The following is an 18,171-nucleotide window of genomic DNA, read 5'->3' as shown; positions in this document are numbered from 1 at the left end:
ATAAAGTGCTTGGAAAACATGAAAGCAGGTGACTTCATGGGGATATAGTGGAGGGGGGAGGACATGCATGTATGACATCTTTACATTTTTCCATATACAGTGCTCCTTCGCTATAACGCTCCTACAGCATGTCTCCAATTCCCTATACTAGTGATTCATGCAAAAACTCTGCAGTAAATACAGTACTGGTGTTCAAACTGTAAACAACTTCTGCAAACAAAGTCTAACTTCCGTTTCTGTCTCTCCATAGTGTCTGAACTGAAAAAAAGCTGTGCTGGCACTTTATAACACAAACATATTATTCTGCATTCGTTTTATAACTAAATAAATATTTAGCCTATTGCATGGTTATCTTTCCTAATTATTTACTTTTTTGCTGCGACAGGAGCTGCATCTTTCTCCAAGAGACGAGACGCTTCAGCTTCGCTTCACCCCTGCTCCAGCAGCCGAACCTGGGGCGAGCACATATCCTCTTCCCCTCTCTCGACCTGCTGTCCATCTCACACTTGGTTTTCTTGTCTATCGTTTCGAACTGAACTCCCAGTATTTGTTAAATTATTCATTGCCATTTCTCGTTCTATACTATTCTGCGCATACTGCATACTGTACAGTTTATCGACGTCATGCTCAGCAACTGATGGCTCTATTTTTATTTACAGCTGTGGCGAGGGATGTACTGTATGTTACTGACATACTTGTTAATTAAGACTTTGTTTTGTAGTTGGAGTGATTGGTGTGTGTTACGCTGTTCCACATAACAGCTAATGAGAGCTGCAGTCACTCCTAAGAAATATTAGTGGTCTCTGGCTAAGAGAACACCCCTCGGGAAGCAAGCTAAGTGTTATTTTAGCTGAAATGTTCTCTGAAACAGACCACTGGACAGAATATGCCAAGGCCAGTCACGATATGAATCAATACATACAAATATATTTATTACTTATGTCATGACGCACGTGCATCAGCATATGAAATTAACAGAGTAAGTAAGAGAAAACAATAGGCAAGTGTATGATAATAAACTAAATTAATGAAACACCCCTACATACAGAAATATGCAGCAGCAGCAACAACAGTAATTAGGAATACGAGAATTGATTGAAATCCTAATCTTGGAGGTTTACAAAAGACTGCACCCTTTCCCTATCAATGTGCTTGCAAGTAGATGACATACTTCAAGTGCTCAGTGCAATTTAGGTAAATGCCATTTAAGTGGTTTGACGACATCAACAAATCACATGCACTTTTCACTGTCAGATCCTTAGCTCCAAAGAATTAAAAATGGCAGAGCCACATTGAATACATAAATCTACAGTGAGTCACCTCCTAATCTGAAGACCTAAGTCGATTTAAGCACGATGCATACATTTCAAATGTAATCCTTCAGAATCTTTTATTTTTTGTTTTTTGTGGTTTAAATCATAAACAGTATATAATTCAGTTCATATGTTACAAACTCAGAATGTATGAAGAAGTTATGGATGAATTATATACCCAAGACTGAAAGAACAAGAACATTACTTTGTGGGCTTTGCTGTAGAGTTCCACCCCCGACTTCCTTAAAGGTGTTAGAGGCAGTAAAGATCCTCCAGAACAACTGTAGCACCTTGCAGCCTGGTCACACTGGATCCGAGCTGTACTGACTGGTTGAATGTAACACTCTTGGCAGTGTTACATTTATTTCTCCTGCAGTGGTAGTTGGAGTTATCTGAAATACCACTGTAGTTCTGAACTTCATCTTTTATTGTATGATTTCTATTTGCTAGTATGATTTGTGTTCGATTTCTGTAGTTCATCAGCAACACTTTACTTCTATTTTTCTGTCCAACCCTGAATAGGTTTGTGTGTGGAAGCAGCCTATATGATCATTTAAGGAGGCATTGTGATCCAGTGGTTAAAGTTCAGGACTTGTAACCAGAAGGTCACCGGTTCAAATCCCACCCCTGCCACTGACTGACTCACTGTGTGTGTGACCCTGAGCAAGTCACTTGACCTCCTTGTGCTCCATCCTACGGATGAGATGTTAAATCAATGTAAGGGACTCTGCATATAATGCACAGTTCACAGCTGTAAAGTGCTTTGTGAAGATATTACCTCGAGAAGTCCTCCTGGAGCAGCTTTGATTAATGTTGAAGCATCCGAGTCACAATGGCTCAAAGAAATAAGATGGAAATGTATCAACAAAAGATAAAATAATCATATAATGATGGAACATTTTGTTAAAAGACTACATTTAATTTGACAGGGAGAGTATGTATCCATACCAATTATAACACGCTTATTCTTCATTCAAGAGCCATTGAGTGAACTACAATGAGCGATTTTATGCTTTTGGTCTTGTATCGTGACACATACCTCTATTACTAACTAATAAACTTCAATAAAAATATCACAAGCCAAAAACAGATTTTATATAGATTAAAGAAATGAATTGACCCCACGGTGCAGACTAGAGTCACCTTCTACTACGAAAAAAATCTCTAGTAGCACTTTTCAAACGAAAAAAATGTTCATTTGTAAAGAAGGTAATCATATTATTACACTGCATGTTTCTTTGCCCAACAGTAATACACGGCTAGAAACTCAATAATACATTACGAAGTAACTAAATTCAATACCATTGGAATCATTGTGATGGATTAAGTTGAACTTGTTTTGACCTTCACCTTCATTGCATGTGTCAGTGCCCTATGTTGTTGATGACTCACAAATCACAGTGTGTGTTTTGCTGTTCTTAAAAATGTCGTCCATAATTTGCACAATGATTCATATGCATGAAATTATGAGACTATGAATATCCGGCTCTTCATTATTAAACCAGCCACCTTTTATAATTTTGGCAAGTGCTTAATAATATACAGATCCTCTGAAAACCAGAGCTTCATAAAGAATTTGGGCACTGATCATTTATAATAAAAGGAAATTGGATTAAATTGCTACACTGGTTTAATTCCTTTCAGTTTAAAAATTCCATGTTAAACCTACTATGACTCAACATCTTTTGACATTCCACATGTTCATTTAACTCAGCAGGATCACTTATCAGTAACAACCACTATTTATAACCGGCAATGACATACAGCTAGAAACACTCTCCAAGACCACTTGTGTGATGCATCTGTAAGCAGTCAGTGCAGTTTAAGATCCAAAGGTTAAAGGCTGATAATAATGATACCCAGTGAATGCACAGTAAAGTCTCTGATGAAGCAGTGATCGCATGTTTAGCAGCTGGCGGAAAGGAGCTTAGCCCTACTATCACCTGAAAGACAAAGAAATTAAACAGTTTTTTTTTTTTAAATTGCTTCTCATCAACTTCAGTCTCCAATTAATTTCAGGAGTCTTCTTCTCCTTTTGCAAATGCACAAACCTGCTGCATTGAAATAATCCATTCACAACAACATAGGAGGTTTGTTGCTAGGGGGCTGACGTCACTGCCTTGTGGCGTTTGCTAGTGCATTGCTGCCACACGTGAGAACCCTGGCTAAAATAAAAACCGCTTCAGCAAGTAAATATGTCATTTGCTTTGTGTTATTATGCTATACGTGTGTGTATATGATAAGAGTACATAGTATTGCTTTGTTTTTAATTGTTTTGTATATTGTTGTTTGTGATGTGCAGTACAAAATAAAACTGAACAGTAACTCTAAGTGCCTATGTATACTGCAGCTAAGGCGTACGCACTTAGACAGTTAAAAAGGGGAGCCAACTCCAGGACTGCGATATATCCGAATCTGCACTATACCGAGAGGGCGATATAACGAGGGGTGTGTGTGTGTGTGTGTGTGTGTGTGTGTGTGTGTGTATATATATATATATATATATATATATATATATATATATATATACAGTGCCTATAAGAAGTATTCACCCCCCTTTGGACGTTTTCACAGTTTGTTGTGTTAAAACCTGAAATCTTGATGCATTTAAATGGGATTTTTTTTCCCTTTGATTTACACAACCTACACAACACTTCCAATGTGTGAAAAACATGTGGGTGGGGGGTGGGGGTGGGGGGGGTTTACAAATCAATAAAAGTAAAAGCCTGAAAAGTCTTCACTAGATAAGTATTCACCCCCTCAGGTGCAACCAATTGCCTTCAGAATTCACACAATAAGGTAAATGGAGTCCATCTGTGTGCAATAAAACTGGAAAAGTGGTTCACATGATTTCAGATTAAATACACCTGCCTCTGTAAGGTCCCACAGTTGGGTAGTGCATTCAAAACAAAAATACTACCATGAAGACCAAGGAGCTTTCAAAACAACTCCGGGATAAAGTTGTGGAAAGGCACAGATCACAGATTGTTAGGGTAGAGGCCAAAATGGAGAGAGATAAATACAGGGAAATCCTTGAGGAAAACCTGCTTCAGTCTGCAAAAGACCTAAGACTGGGACGAGATTCATCTTTCAGCAGGACAATGACCCCAAGCACACAGCCAAAGCAACACTGGAGTGGCTTAAAAACAAGAAAGTGAATGTCCTAGAGTAGCCCAGTCAAAGCCCAGACTTGAATCCGATTCAGAATTTTCTGTATTCCCAACACGGTCGGATAAATACATAAAAGAAATGAAGCACCTAAGCACCTAAGCTAAACAACACTTTGGTGCAGGACAGAGAACAGAGCCTGCTGCTCTTACCTCTGTTTCTAAACAAACCTCAATTATTACCTGGCCCCATTCCACACGTTAGCAGCGAGGGGATTCCAGCCCAGCCACAGTATGCATATAATGTCTCAAAAATAAATAAATAAATAAATAATTTTTTTTTATCTATCTATATCTATATCTATCTATATATCTATATATATCTATCTATCTATCTATCTATCTATCTATCTATATATATATATATATATATATATATATATATATATATATATAGATATAGATATAGATATAGATATAGATAGATATAATTAAATAATAATTACATGTGCAATGCCCTTGCCCTGCCATAACATATTATATACAGTATGCACATGGACTATTTTGGTCTTTTTCAACCATTGATCAATCTCTCCATCTACAGCCCATGCACCAATTCTTAGCAGGGTTTTTCCATATATTTACATACATATTGTATATTTTACACTGATGCATTCACAATGGAGTTTAAAGACTTGGTTAATCTACCGAGCAGGGCAAGCTTCCCCACTCAATCTCACCATCGTGGTGTAGGACATATTCCCTGAATAGGATAATACATTAAAGGGTGTTAGAAATGTAAATGGATCATTAATGAAACTTTGTGTCTTGAGAAACAGGGCAAACTGCTGTGTCTTGAGAGGGGGGCCTCTGGATTGCAGACATACTCAACTATGTGACCTACTGATTAGAGGACTGGCGCCTGAACAGGATTAGGGTGAGCGGACAGTTGAATTAAGTACGGATAACTCACACATGCAACAACAATCGTTTTGACGCAAGGAAGACATAAACTAGCGATGTCCCAGTGGAAAAGGACATTAAAACATCAAAAGACTGTGAGTTTAAAGAAGCAAGATATACAAATGACCTCATGAAAAAGCTACTCAGGGGAGTAAAAAAGACAAGTAAACTTGCCATATACTTAATCTATACACAATTAATAAGCTTAATGTAATATATTCTTAAGATTGTCTGCACCGTCTCAGATGTACTCTATGCTTGGATGTGGGCATGTGTGTGTGTGAGAGAGTGACTAGCTACTAGCTACATCACAGCCTACTTGCTTGCTGCTGATGTGTTAGGAGACAGGCGGTATCATATTTCAACTGCCTGCCAGTCAAGCATGAGTGCAGTGCAGAGGTTTTTGAATGGTCTTTGTACTTAGAGACTAAGAGATTTACTTTCTAACTTTTCTGATTTCTGTTTATTATTTGTGTATTTAATAAAATACTACTATTGATTAACCATTTCTTGTGTCTGCGCATATGTGTGTTCATAGTAAATCCTCGATCTTTAGAACGTATCAATTTAAATATTGTTAGTAAGAGAACTAATCAACCCAGACATTAAATGATCAAATACTGAATTGTTCCTACAGTGGCTTGTCCATCCTAGAGGAGTACAGGGTAATTCACACTTGATGGACTCTATCCTTGGTTTCGCTTTGAGAAATCTTTTTGTATTGATCATTTGTTTTTAAAACGACTTTGGATGGAAAAACTGGCCTTGGAATGTCTTGAATTGAATTGCTTGTTGAACTATTGTAAGAATGTTTGGAGAGTCACCAGATATATATATATATATATATATATATATATATATATATATATATATATATATATATATATGGAGTGAGGACTCCACCCAAGATTGATAGAAGTGTGAATTCTCTCTTAATAGTCACATTAAGGTGAGTGTGCGCTAATAATAATAATAATAATAATAATAATAATAATAATAATAATAATAATAAATGATGTTCATTTTTATATAGCACCTTTCCGAGTGGACCACCATCACAAAGCGCTTTACAAGATACGAGACTAGGGTGTGTGAACTATGCATCAGCTGCAGATTCACTTCAAAGAACATCTCACCCAAAAGACAGAGCACAAGGAGGTTAAGTGACTTGCTAAGGGTCACACAGGGAGTCAGTGAACCGATATTTGAACCAGGTTACAAGCCTGCTTCTTTAACCACTGGACCACAAGTGTGGCAAAAAGTGGTTTCCCCTTCTTTACTCAGCAATGCGATCATTAGTATCAATAGCTTCACTCTAATGTTCATTTCAACTTAAAACAAAATGTGTCAATATTCAAATGAGAGGTTATAAAATTAAAATTATAACAAATATTTCCTCACGATCCCCTCTTCTACCACCGTCTCACCTTTAACTTTTTATTTCTCATGTCTAATTAACTTTTTTTTGTTACCTAATTCTACTTTTGCCTGGCCACTTAGTGTCCCATTCGAGGATAAGTAGCACACACACACACACCTACCTTAACGTGACCATTCACGCTTCTATCAATCAAGGTGGAGTTCATACTCCAAAATATTACATAGGGTAAATCTGCAACCACTCCTACATTTAAAGACATTGAAAAATACTTTGAAATGTTTGTCACTGAACTTTAGTTTCTTTTAGTATTTATAAAATTGCTCAACTACAGCGTCTCCTAGACCACATTCATACCATTTACAATATTAGAGAATGCCATTACTACTTTATTTAAAACATTACAGTCGTGTTTTAAATATTTTACGACAGAGGTAACTGTTTTATTATGCAATACATTACTGGAGAGGGAGAGCAGAAGCTGTAAAACTTCTAAATGAAAAGCCATACATTTTTAACCTAACAAAATGTGATTCTGCTTTGCATTGACTTTACCTACAGCAAATCATTATTCACTCAGTTTTATTAATAGAGTTTCTGGTTTTAGGTTTTAACTAATAAAGCCACACTAGAGAATCTATTTTTGTTAACAGTGACGTTTATTTAGTTATAACAGAGATATGTGTTGCACTTACACCACTGGACTCCCACGCCTTAGCTGGGAAGGGTTAGTAACTGAGCAGTATAGAAGTATTACAAAGTAAACCGACATGTATAGATAGGGTTAAGGGTTAAGTATAGATAACTGTTTCAGTTTCACAGCAGATCTAAGATCTATTATTTCATCAGGTCTCTCTGGCTTTGTTCTTCCTTCATGTTTTGCACGACCACCTTGGATAACACAACTGCCTTTCTTAATAAATAAACTTGCAGAGCAGGACAGCCACTCGACTGTGGAACTGCAATTAGTGAGTAAGGTCATCACTAGAAATTGTTTCATGATGATTTGTAAGCTTGTCAAAGAGGGGTTGAAAAGTTTAATGGAATACATTATTCGATAGAAACCTGGGAATTATAATTACGCGCCAAAGTGTACAGCACAGAGCAGCAGTGAGTGAAGCTAGCCCAGTAGTTAATAACATCTACAGCTTTATCAGCGCTGCCCTCCCATCGGCCTTACCTTCCCACAGACTAGAACAGTTGCTGCAGAGAGTTGACAACAGACACATTTCTTCTCTGCCCATCAGTAAGTGGCCAATAACCTGGCTGGCATCCCCTTGAGTGGACAGCTGTTAAATATAAAAATGATACAAAAATTAGAATCTGCAGTGATGCAGGCAACATGTGACGCTGCTAATAGGTCAAAAATCTTTTTATTTTATTGTGTTAAATGTTCCCATGTGTTGCTACAACTGTTTACGTAAGGTGTGTGTATTGTTTTAGTTGTTATTATTTATTTTATTTTTTTTACATTTTGACCACTTTTAAATTGCATTCCCTGCCTCAAGAAGGCTTCCCTAGTACCAGTACGGACCTTTCAGAACTACATTTCCCATCATCCTCCTGCTCACATATGTAACTGAGATGGATTTACCAGTGAGCAGGGGGATGATGGGAAATGTAGTTCTATGAGGTCCATGCAGGTACATTGGAATCCATCTTGGAGGCAGGGAATGCAATTTAAAAGTTTTAAAAAGTGGTCAAAATGTAAAACACATAATACACACATGCGTTACGTAAACAGTTGTAGCAACACATGGGAACATGTAACACAATAAAATAAAAAAGGTCCTTATGTACCCTTTAATGCTCAAATGCCTGATCTATTTATGGGTTCATTAGACTTTGTATTCACAACAGGGGTGAGCAAGGATTCCAAAGAATCGCTGTGCTGCAAAAGCTTAATCCTTCCTCATCTTTCAGCTGACTTCTAAAGTCACCAGCTGACCGTCACATATGTTAGTTGGCTCTAACAAGCATTCCACGAACACAGGTTATGAGCAACAGCGCAGAGTTGTCCGAACCTGTGACAACTTTCAAAACCAAGAAGAGGGTTAATTGTATGACAAATTAACATATGCATTTCCAAAATTTCTATAATTGAGACTGAATGAGGTACCCTGGACCACCGCGTGCAAATCTGACATTTATAATCAAATTATTTATTTTTTGCTCGGGGCACAAATACATACAGCAAAACCATAAACAAATTATTTAAAAAATACTAAAGATGCAATGTTTTCAGATTTATGTCTATAGTTCACACGGCACTGGCATCAAGAGTTTGTCTACAATTTCTTCACCTACCTAAAACATTTTGAAAATTCTAAACCAAACCTAGAAGTAGGCTATTTCTCTGCGGTCGCTTGTCTCTGCTATTCAAAAAAGAGACACTGAAACTTGTATACTGTGTTGCTGACCGTTTCCTCTAAAACCATTATCAAAACACAGTGAATCAGTTCACACAAAATTTAAATAAACTGTATTGCACTTATTACAGTTATTTATATGATATATGCTGTATTACTGTAGCCTGTATTGGGAAGTGTTAGAATAAAACCATGATAAAATTGTCTGATGTTTAAATATAAATAAAATGATGCTACAGTGATGGTGAGACAACAGATGTAATTCAAGTTATGCTGCCAAGTCTGTGTATCTTCAGCTAACTTCTGCTCTTTCCCTCACTTTTTCATTCTTTTCTTGATGAGTTTAGTGAGTTATATTAAGTGCATGTTTTAGCAGCAAGTACCTGGTTGCACACAAAGCTGTTTTGTTTTTTACTGGTTATGCTGGAGCCATGTGGAACTTTCTAATACTCTCATGATATAAAATGAACAAGGAGATAACAGGGTACTGCGTCTACACCCAATTTACTTCGTACCCTGAAGATCTGGAAAACTATGATGTTTTTAGGTCTCACTAGCAAGTTTCAAGTTAGTGAAAGAGGATAAAGCAGCTTCTGAATTTTAAAAATAAAAACAAATATAAACTCTCATTTCAAGACTCTAACCGTGAATGACAAAACTGATGAGGTTTAGCAAGCAATCTTCACTTTCCGTAAAAGCTACTCAACAATCCATCACATACGTTCCTTTTTAAGCCTTAAGAGAATGAACAAGTTCTTCCTGACAGCATAGGGAAAGTATATCATAGCATAAAGGTGACAAATATACAGTATGATGTCACATGTTGAGGTTCATGCTTTGTTTTGTCTGTTGGATTTTATATTTTCTGTAGTTAACACACATATTCCAGCACTCGCTCGCTGCACTCTAGTTAAAGAAAAACATGGTCTTATCACTGAGATAAGCATCTACTGTTTGCTAGCACAAACATTAGGAGACATTTTTTTTTTATAAATTGTAGTGATAACTAAATTAATTTAATTTGCTATCAAGACACTGTGTACTGAATTCTAATTATCCATGCCAATGTAAAGTTGCTACATGATCAACATTCTTCTCTCTGTTGTATATTGTTGTTATCATTCATTTCATCTACATTCATCAGACATCAAACAAGTAAAACACTACAGATGTCTTTGCATACCAAATGACTTCTGTGTGACAGTGCTCATAGTAACCCTCTCTATTTGTATATTCAGTGATATTACCTTGGGTGAAATATGAACTAGCTTATTTAAACAAAGAAGAATTACTACTGCAGTGTCATTCTTAATTATGGTGCCTATGTATACTACTAGTTCAAACCCAGCATAATATTAGGACACAAATGTCTAGCAGCAGTACCAGACTATGAATGACCTTGTCCAAAAATAAAACATTTGAAACGTGCAGGGAGAGACAAGAGTCTAAATAATGATGCATTTTGTGGTGGACCATGCATGCTTTTCTTTTTCTTCCTAAATTCATACAGTATTTAGACCCACTACTGTGTAAATAATTTACATGGACCTGCCATTTCCAAAAAATCTACTTTTAAAAACACCTAAGAAAAAATGTAAGTCTATACAGTAGGAGAGGTACTCCCATATTATGAGATACATCGCTGACAACTGCATTAGGGGCATTTACTTCTGAAGTACTTATTTCATTTTAAGTACCTCTGGAATCAGTGTGAAAAGCCCTGTTAACCAGCGACATATAATCCCTGCTACACAAGATATTTTCTGATCCCTTACAAAGTGCTTACAGATTATTTCCTTGGTAGGATTGTTATGACTGGATACTCTGGAAGTATTACTTCCCCTTTAAGGTACTCTTTCCTTCTCATGGGGTTTATTAATGTATTTATCTGCTGCCCATTTTTTGCCAATATATTAATGGCACCATTTTATTTATTTTATTTTCATTTTTATGTATAAAAGCCATCAGATTTTCTCTTTTTCTAAACCTTTCCTAAATCACAGAAAGACAAATGAGTGAACAGGTCCTGTTATAGACCTGACTGATACATCAGCAGGCTGCAGACCGTTTCTTCTTTTGCTTTGTAGCCCTCGTGGTGGTTGCAGTGGCTGGCACAGCAGCTCCCAGCCAGTTACCCAATTTCAACCTCATTGTTTCAGACAGACTGTGAGCTGCCGTGCAATATAAAAGCTTGTTAAATGTCATTCTCTTTTCAAGAACCTGACAAACACAGCCATTAGAACACAGAACAGACACACTCACCTGGAGTTATCAGCCAGCTCAGAGCTTGGGATATGTTCTGAATAACAATTCACTTTACATGCGGCTGCTCTAACTGGACAGTAACTTTCTGGCCTACGCTGGAAGCAACCTGAGCATAATTATTACCATGATTACCTGGTTCACCCACTGCATGATCAGCTTTCAATATCTTACTGGGATGTCTTCAAATGAAAGTCGCTACATAAATGCTATCGTGTTACACTTAAAGTGTACAGTTCTTGAACTGAAACTAGTACTGCATCTTTTTTGTGCCTTAAAGACAGGTCACAGACGGTGTGGAAGGGTGGTGGGTAATTCACTGACATAGGAGACAGACAGATGGATTTGTTTTATTTTGGGGTGCTGTTTTTCTTTTAGCCCGCAGAGGGCGCTGTTGGTCCGTGGTCTGCTTACCAACGATGGTAAACAGAACCACGGGAATACCAAGCGATGGTACACAATACCGGCGCACTTGCAGGTGCTTCGAAACAATAATTCAAAACAGAAGGCACAAAGAAACAGGGAAAATTAAACAGTAACAAAACTACAAATAAAAGGTGCTGCACTTGACAGCTATATCCCAGTCGCCGCTACCCGTGCGACCTGGATCACCGTCCTACACTGCCGGCTAACTAGCCTGCTCTGTTACAATACTCCGGGGTCTGCCCAAGGGTTCCCCGCTCTCACTGTCTCGCTGTGAAACTCTGTTTCTTTTTCTCCCGGCTGATTCTCGGTCCTGGACCAGAGCTTCCGCACTCTCGGCGCGTCTAAATGGGCAGACCTGAGGAAACAACAGAGCGTTACCTTATAGGGCTAACAATCTCCCCAAGAGTCGCCTCTCAGCCATTCAGAGAGGGGGAAAGTCCACACACCCACTTTCCCACCTCCCCGTGTCACTGCCATGACTCACAGGCAGTTGTTGGACGACTGCCGCCCTCCTCTTGCAGCACCGTGAACACGCCAGCAGAGTCAGCACAGATCTCCCCCTGCTACAGACAGCTATTCCCACGACAGCTGGTCTTTACACTTTCTTGCAAACAAACGGAATACGTGTATGTGATGGGAACCTGTTTAATTCAAAGGATGTTGAGGGAGTGAGAGGACACACAAGTTAGAAAGATGACTGCTTTACATTTGAAAGTGAATTAGAGTTCTGAACAAAAGCAAGGCTGAAATGATTTATGAGCTATTAGCAGTTGTAGATGGCAGTGGTGGCAGCTGATTTGCAGTTATTGTGGATGCCTGAATAGATAATAAACACCAGCAAAAATGAAAACTAATGAAGAAAAACTTAAATGCCAGTGGACTGAATTTAAGAGAGCTGTCAAACCAGACGCTTTAACAAAAAAAAAAAAAATATATATATATAAAATATATAGTGCCCTATACAGTAAGAAATTTTTTATGGTTCAATATTCTGCAATCCTCCCTGAAATGCAGATTTCACATTAAGCAGTTAATTGTATCTATGTATGCATGTACAGTGCCTACAGAAAGTCTATATCCCCTTTCAAAATGTTCACCTTTTGTTGTCTTATAGCCTAGAATTAAAATGCATTAAAATTGTTTTTTAATTTTTTTTTCATTTATCTACACATCCTACCCCACAACTTCCAAGTGAAAGAAATATTTTAGAAATTTGTAGAAAATTATTAAAAATAAAAGCTGAAATAGCGTGGTTGGATAAGTGTCCACACCCCTTGTAATATCAATCCTAAATGAGCTCAGGTGTAACCAATCGCCATCAAAATCACACACCAAATTAAGTGGCCTCCACCAGTGTTAAATTGTAGTGATTCACATGATTTCAGGATAAATTCAGCAGTTATTGTAGGTTTCCTCTGTTGGGTAGTGCATTTCAAAACAAAGACTCAACCACGTGTACCAAGGTGCTTTCAAAAGAACTCCGGGACAAAGTTGTTGAAAGGCACAGATCAGGGGATGGGTATAAAAAAAATATCAAAAGCCTTGAATATCCATTGGAGCACAGTCAAGACGATTATTAAGAAGTGAAGGTGTATGGCACCACCAAGACCCTGCCCAGATCAGGCCGTCCCTCCAAACTGGATGACCAAGCAAGAAGGAGCATGATCGAGTGGCTACCAAGAGCCCAATGGCAACTTTGCAAGCTCTACAGGCTTTTATGGCCAGGACTGGTCAAAGTGTGCATGCGACAACAATATCCCAAGCACTCCACAAATCTGGCCTGTATGGTAGGGTGGCAAGAAGGAAGCCATTACTCAAGAAAGCCCAACTTGAATCCCATTTGAAGTATGCAAAAGAACACTCAGGAGATTCTGTAGCCATGTGGCAAAAAGTTTTGTGGTCTGACAAAACTAAAATGGAACTTTTTGGCCTAAATGCAAAGTGTTATGTTTGGCGCAAACCGAACACAGCACATCATCCAAAGAACACCATCCCTACTGTGAAGCACAGTGGCGGCAGCATCATGTTATGGGGATGTTTCTCATCAGCAGGGACTGGGGCACTTGTCAGGATAGAAGGGAAAATGAATGGAGCAAAGTACAGAGAAGTCCTCGAGGAAAACAACCTCTGCAAAAAGGCTAAAATTGGGACGGAAGTTCACCTTTCAGCATGGCAACGACCCAAAGCACACAGCCAAAGCTACACTGGAGTGGTTTAGGAACAAAAAGGTAAATGTCCTTGAGTGGCCCAGTCAGAGCCCTGACCTAAATCCAATCGAAAATTTGGAGATGACTTGAAGACTGCTGTCCATCAACGCTCCCCAAGGAACTTGATAGAGCTCGAACAGTTTTGTAAAGAAGAATTGGCAATATTTGACCAATCTAGATGTGCAAAGTTGGTAGAACCTATGCCAACAGAAGGACGGAGACTTATCCAATTATGATCTTTCAGTTTTGTATTTTTAATATATCATTTTTTTTTCTCAATAAAAACCTTTTTCCCCCTTAAATGTGGAGTATGGTGTGTAGATAGTTGGAAAAAATCCTCATTTAAATGCATTAAACTTTGAGGCACTGACACAACAAATGTGAAAAAAGTTCAAGGGGGTGTAGACTGTATATAGGTATGAACGTACACTTTAAAACCAAAGTTAACTGAATCTAGCAAAGAGATTTCAAAATCCCACAGATAAGAATGATGGCAGAATGTTTTGTTAATAGGCTATTGATTCAGTAATACCCTGTTATATACTTAACTCATAACTGTATCATTCTTTCATTTGTTTTCAATATAATTATCTCATTAACCCTATTTTATAACTACAACATGTGGCTGTAGTAATCTAGGATTAGAAAACCTCTACACGATATACTGTCAATTCAAAACAAAACATACAATAGTGGCAGGTATTTATGCTATGTTACTTTGACTGAATAATTTAACCAGAAGACACGGGGAGAAAAAGGAAACAGTCTCTTAAAATGTGTGTGCTCATATAAAAAAGAACCCCCTTCATCAGTAGCACTTAAAAAGCATAAAACGCATAGCACTTAAAATGCAACTTATAAGTTGTTCCGGTTTGACACAAAACAGCTGGATGGTTTTCACTGAATTTTTCGCCACAGCTAAACTCAAAATTTGGATCCACAGCAGCCAGATTTAGTTCACTGAAAGTTAAAACAGACACATGCCAAAACAAAGTTCAGTGAACATATACCAGATCAGTTATAATGCTCATTATATACACATTCTTCTTTGCCAATTTCCATTCTAACGCAAAGGTTTCCAAAACAACTGTGCTTTAAAAAAATTAACAAACATTGCGATATTAAAGAAAGGGTGTTCATGTAACACTGGTGCTTTTATGTACATCTACATTGCCAACAGCAACACACCCACATTCAATACATTTTGTTGCTAATGTTTGATAAAACAAAACATCTTTATCATTTCTACTGATAAAGAATACATATTCCATATCAAATCATTTAGTTAACTTCAAACATGGACATGAACAAAACCTTATCTTTTAAAAAAAAAAAAAAAAAAAAAAAAACATTATTTCTCACTGATAATTATTTTACTAGGCTTACACATTGAACTGATTGTGTGTTTAAAAGTTATAGATTACTTATTTGTATATTGTTTTTGAATAGAATCTTGAAAATGTGGTGCTGCCATTTATTTATTTATATACATCCTTAGAGGTTGCTGGACCAAGCACTTCACACAGTGCAGAGAGGTGGTTATTCCATACCTTGATATTGTTTTAATGATGCGCTCAAGCTCATTGCTGGAAGGAAGATTGTGTCCCCCAGGAGGGAAGACTAGGTTGATGGGGTCAAACAGGCAGGAGAGCGACTCGGATAGGTAAGCTGCTTCATACGGCTGGAGCGAGTCCTTTAGAGCTTTCTCTGGACTAAAAACAAAACACGCAGTGAATGCCACCTTGAATTGTACTAGTGGTGTTCAAGGAATTCATACAGTAATAATTTATATTAATGATTTATGTTGCCACAAAACTATTATGCTTCTGTTGCTCGATCAGTCTCATAAGCCTATCAAACTATAAGAGGAGGAGGGAAATTATTAAAGACTTTTATGCCACCCATATTTCACAGACAAACATTTCAAGGTGTTTTGCCGCAGTCATTTAATCAGGAAGTCAGAGCAAAAAAGCAGAACTTGTTTTCTTTTCTTTTAAACAATCAATCAAACAAACAAACAAAAAATCATTACTCAGCCATGAAAATAGCTTCCAAAGCTAAATATATTTAGCAAGTGACTACTCTATTAAGCTGAACCAAATCAATTCTTGGATTACAGACTTGTACTTGTGCTACCAAAGCAAGCAAATTGTCCAAGATAATACTTACAGTAATTCAAACTTGATGTGTGAACAGAAAATAATATAATCTCTGCATCAAGCATGTCAAGTAAATTTAACGACACAGGTTTGTAGGGAAATAAACAACAACTTTAACTTCTAATTATTAATATGTGTGACAACTTTAGGTTGGCTCATACAGCAGAATAGCCACATGTCTTCACAATACACAAATGACTTACCAATTAAATATTATTTGGTCTGAATCAGTTACACAAAGTTACAGACCCCCTTCCCATATAATTCAGAAAAGATTACATTATTTTATTTCTTTTTTTTGTGTGTGTGTCATAAATTCATTTAACTGTTAGATTTCTCAAAAAAATAAATAAAAAGTAAGCAAGCATGTATATCCTGCATTCTAAAATGAACCAGCACTGCCACAGGTTCTCAATTGGATTAGTGTCTAGATTATAGTCATTGCCAGCTCCCCATCAGTGGCTTTTTCCTCTTTAAATAGTGCTTATTTAGTTTAGCAGTGTGTTTCAGAACATTATTGGGCTGGAACTGAATTCATGGTCCAAATGACTCCCTTCCACGGAGTAAACATTTTTTTGTGTGAGTTTTTAACAATGATTATCTTGCATAGAAAGCTGGAGACAGTAGCAAAAATATGTTTTACACATATACACGACGTTAAGGTCAAATCTATTCTATTTCACTCTATTGGACCCGTTGTTCTTGGTGGTTTTATTTTTTACACAAACACAAGGAAGAATTATGACAGCCTGAAATAGATTTCACTGGGTCCATTATGGAGGGTTTGAAATCAAGACTTCATGTTAAAATATCCCTGTACCACAAAAGGGCTCAATTACATCATATAGGTTGCAAATACACACATGGATTGATTTCTGTTTCTTGTAAAAGCAGTTTTACGTTCTTGATGAATGAAAAGACCCTCCAGGCTTTTGATTCGCAATATGTCTAAATATAGAAGCACTCAGCTTCTTGTACAGTATCAGGTGAGCAGCTGCTGTTGAAACACACTTGCAGGAATCCAATGGGGTAACAGTTATCCTGAAAGGCGACACTTCAAAATGGAAGGCCGCTCTTTGAGTTAAGATGTTCTTGTTTGTCCCTGGGTGATAGAGATTGGGAAGGATGTGGCTTTCAGACTGGCTGACAGTCCATCTTAATGCTTTCTGTGATTTATTGAGAAATAGTACCTTAAACTTCTTCTCAAATAGCATATACAATATGTGTTTGGATAGAATACATTATGTACAGAAAAGACTAAACCCAGTAAATTGCATCGGAGTGGTAAGAATTAATTCCCTGGCTGTAAATAGATTAACAAGATAGATAATGGAGGGAACCAACATCCTTAGGAATCCGAGAACCTATTTGGGACGAATCCCTGGACAAAAAACATACATATATATATATATATATATATATATATATATATATATATATATATATATATATATTTTCACCAGCAGCTCTTCCAATTTTGAATGGATTTCTGTTGACTGCCTCTTGAGGTGAAGTTTAGCACAGCGGAAATGAGCTCGTGACAGTAGTAGGCTATTTTCTAATGAACTTTGGGGCTTAGAAGTTATGGTCTAAGGCATTTCAATTATCAGCTTGCTCACTAGCTGGGGTGATAAATATATTTTTGCCTTTATAATGATACAGTGTGCGTGTGTGTATATACTTAACATGAAAAAGCTACTAGATTTAGTTGGGATTGTCAAGAGCTGGGAAGCAAACACTGAATCAAATTCAATTTACACCGATCTTTGTAATTACAAGGTAAAATCTACCACAGCAGCTAAACCCTCTTAGCTCATGTCTCCACAGGAAATTATGCAGCTTTTTTGTTTTAGTTCTATTACAAACATCTTACACTGGGGATGGCTCAATTATTTCCTGGCAACATTAGGTGATACTCTCAGAACGATATGTTTTATAGTTGCCAATCCTTAGATGTAATGTATGTATACAAGAGGTATTCTTTTCC

General features: G+C 37.3%; 1 pseudogene; it reads right to left on the bottom strand.

Annotated features, from left to right (window-relative positions):
* The window catches only part of LOC121319026, a 105,436-nt pseudogene that overhangs the window by 13,367 nt on the left and 73,898 nt on the right, over window positions 1-18,171 (bottom strand).

The sequence above is a fragment of the Polyodon spathula genome, chromosome 7 (genome assembly GCF_017654505.1).
Source record: "Polyodon spathula isolate WHYD16114869_AA chromosome 7, ASM1765450v1, whole genome shotgun sequence".
Lineage (NCBI taxonomy): Eukaryota > Metazoa > Chordata > Actinopteri > Acipenseriformes > Polyodontidae > Polyodon > Polyodon spathula.
The sequence above is the reverse complement of the archived record's forward strand: the minus strand, read 5'-3'. Positions and strand labels throughout refer to the sequence as shown.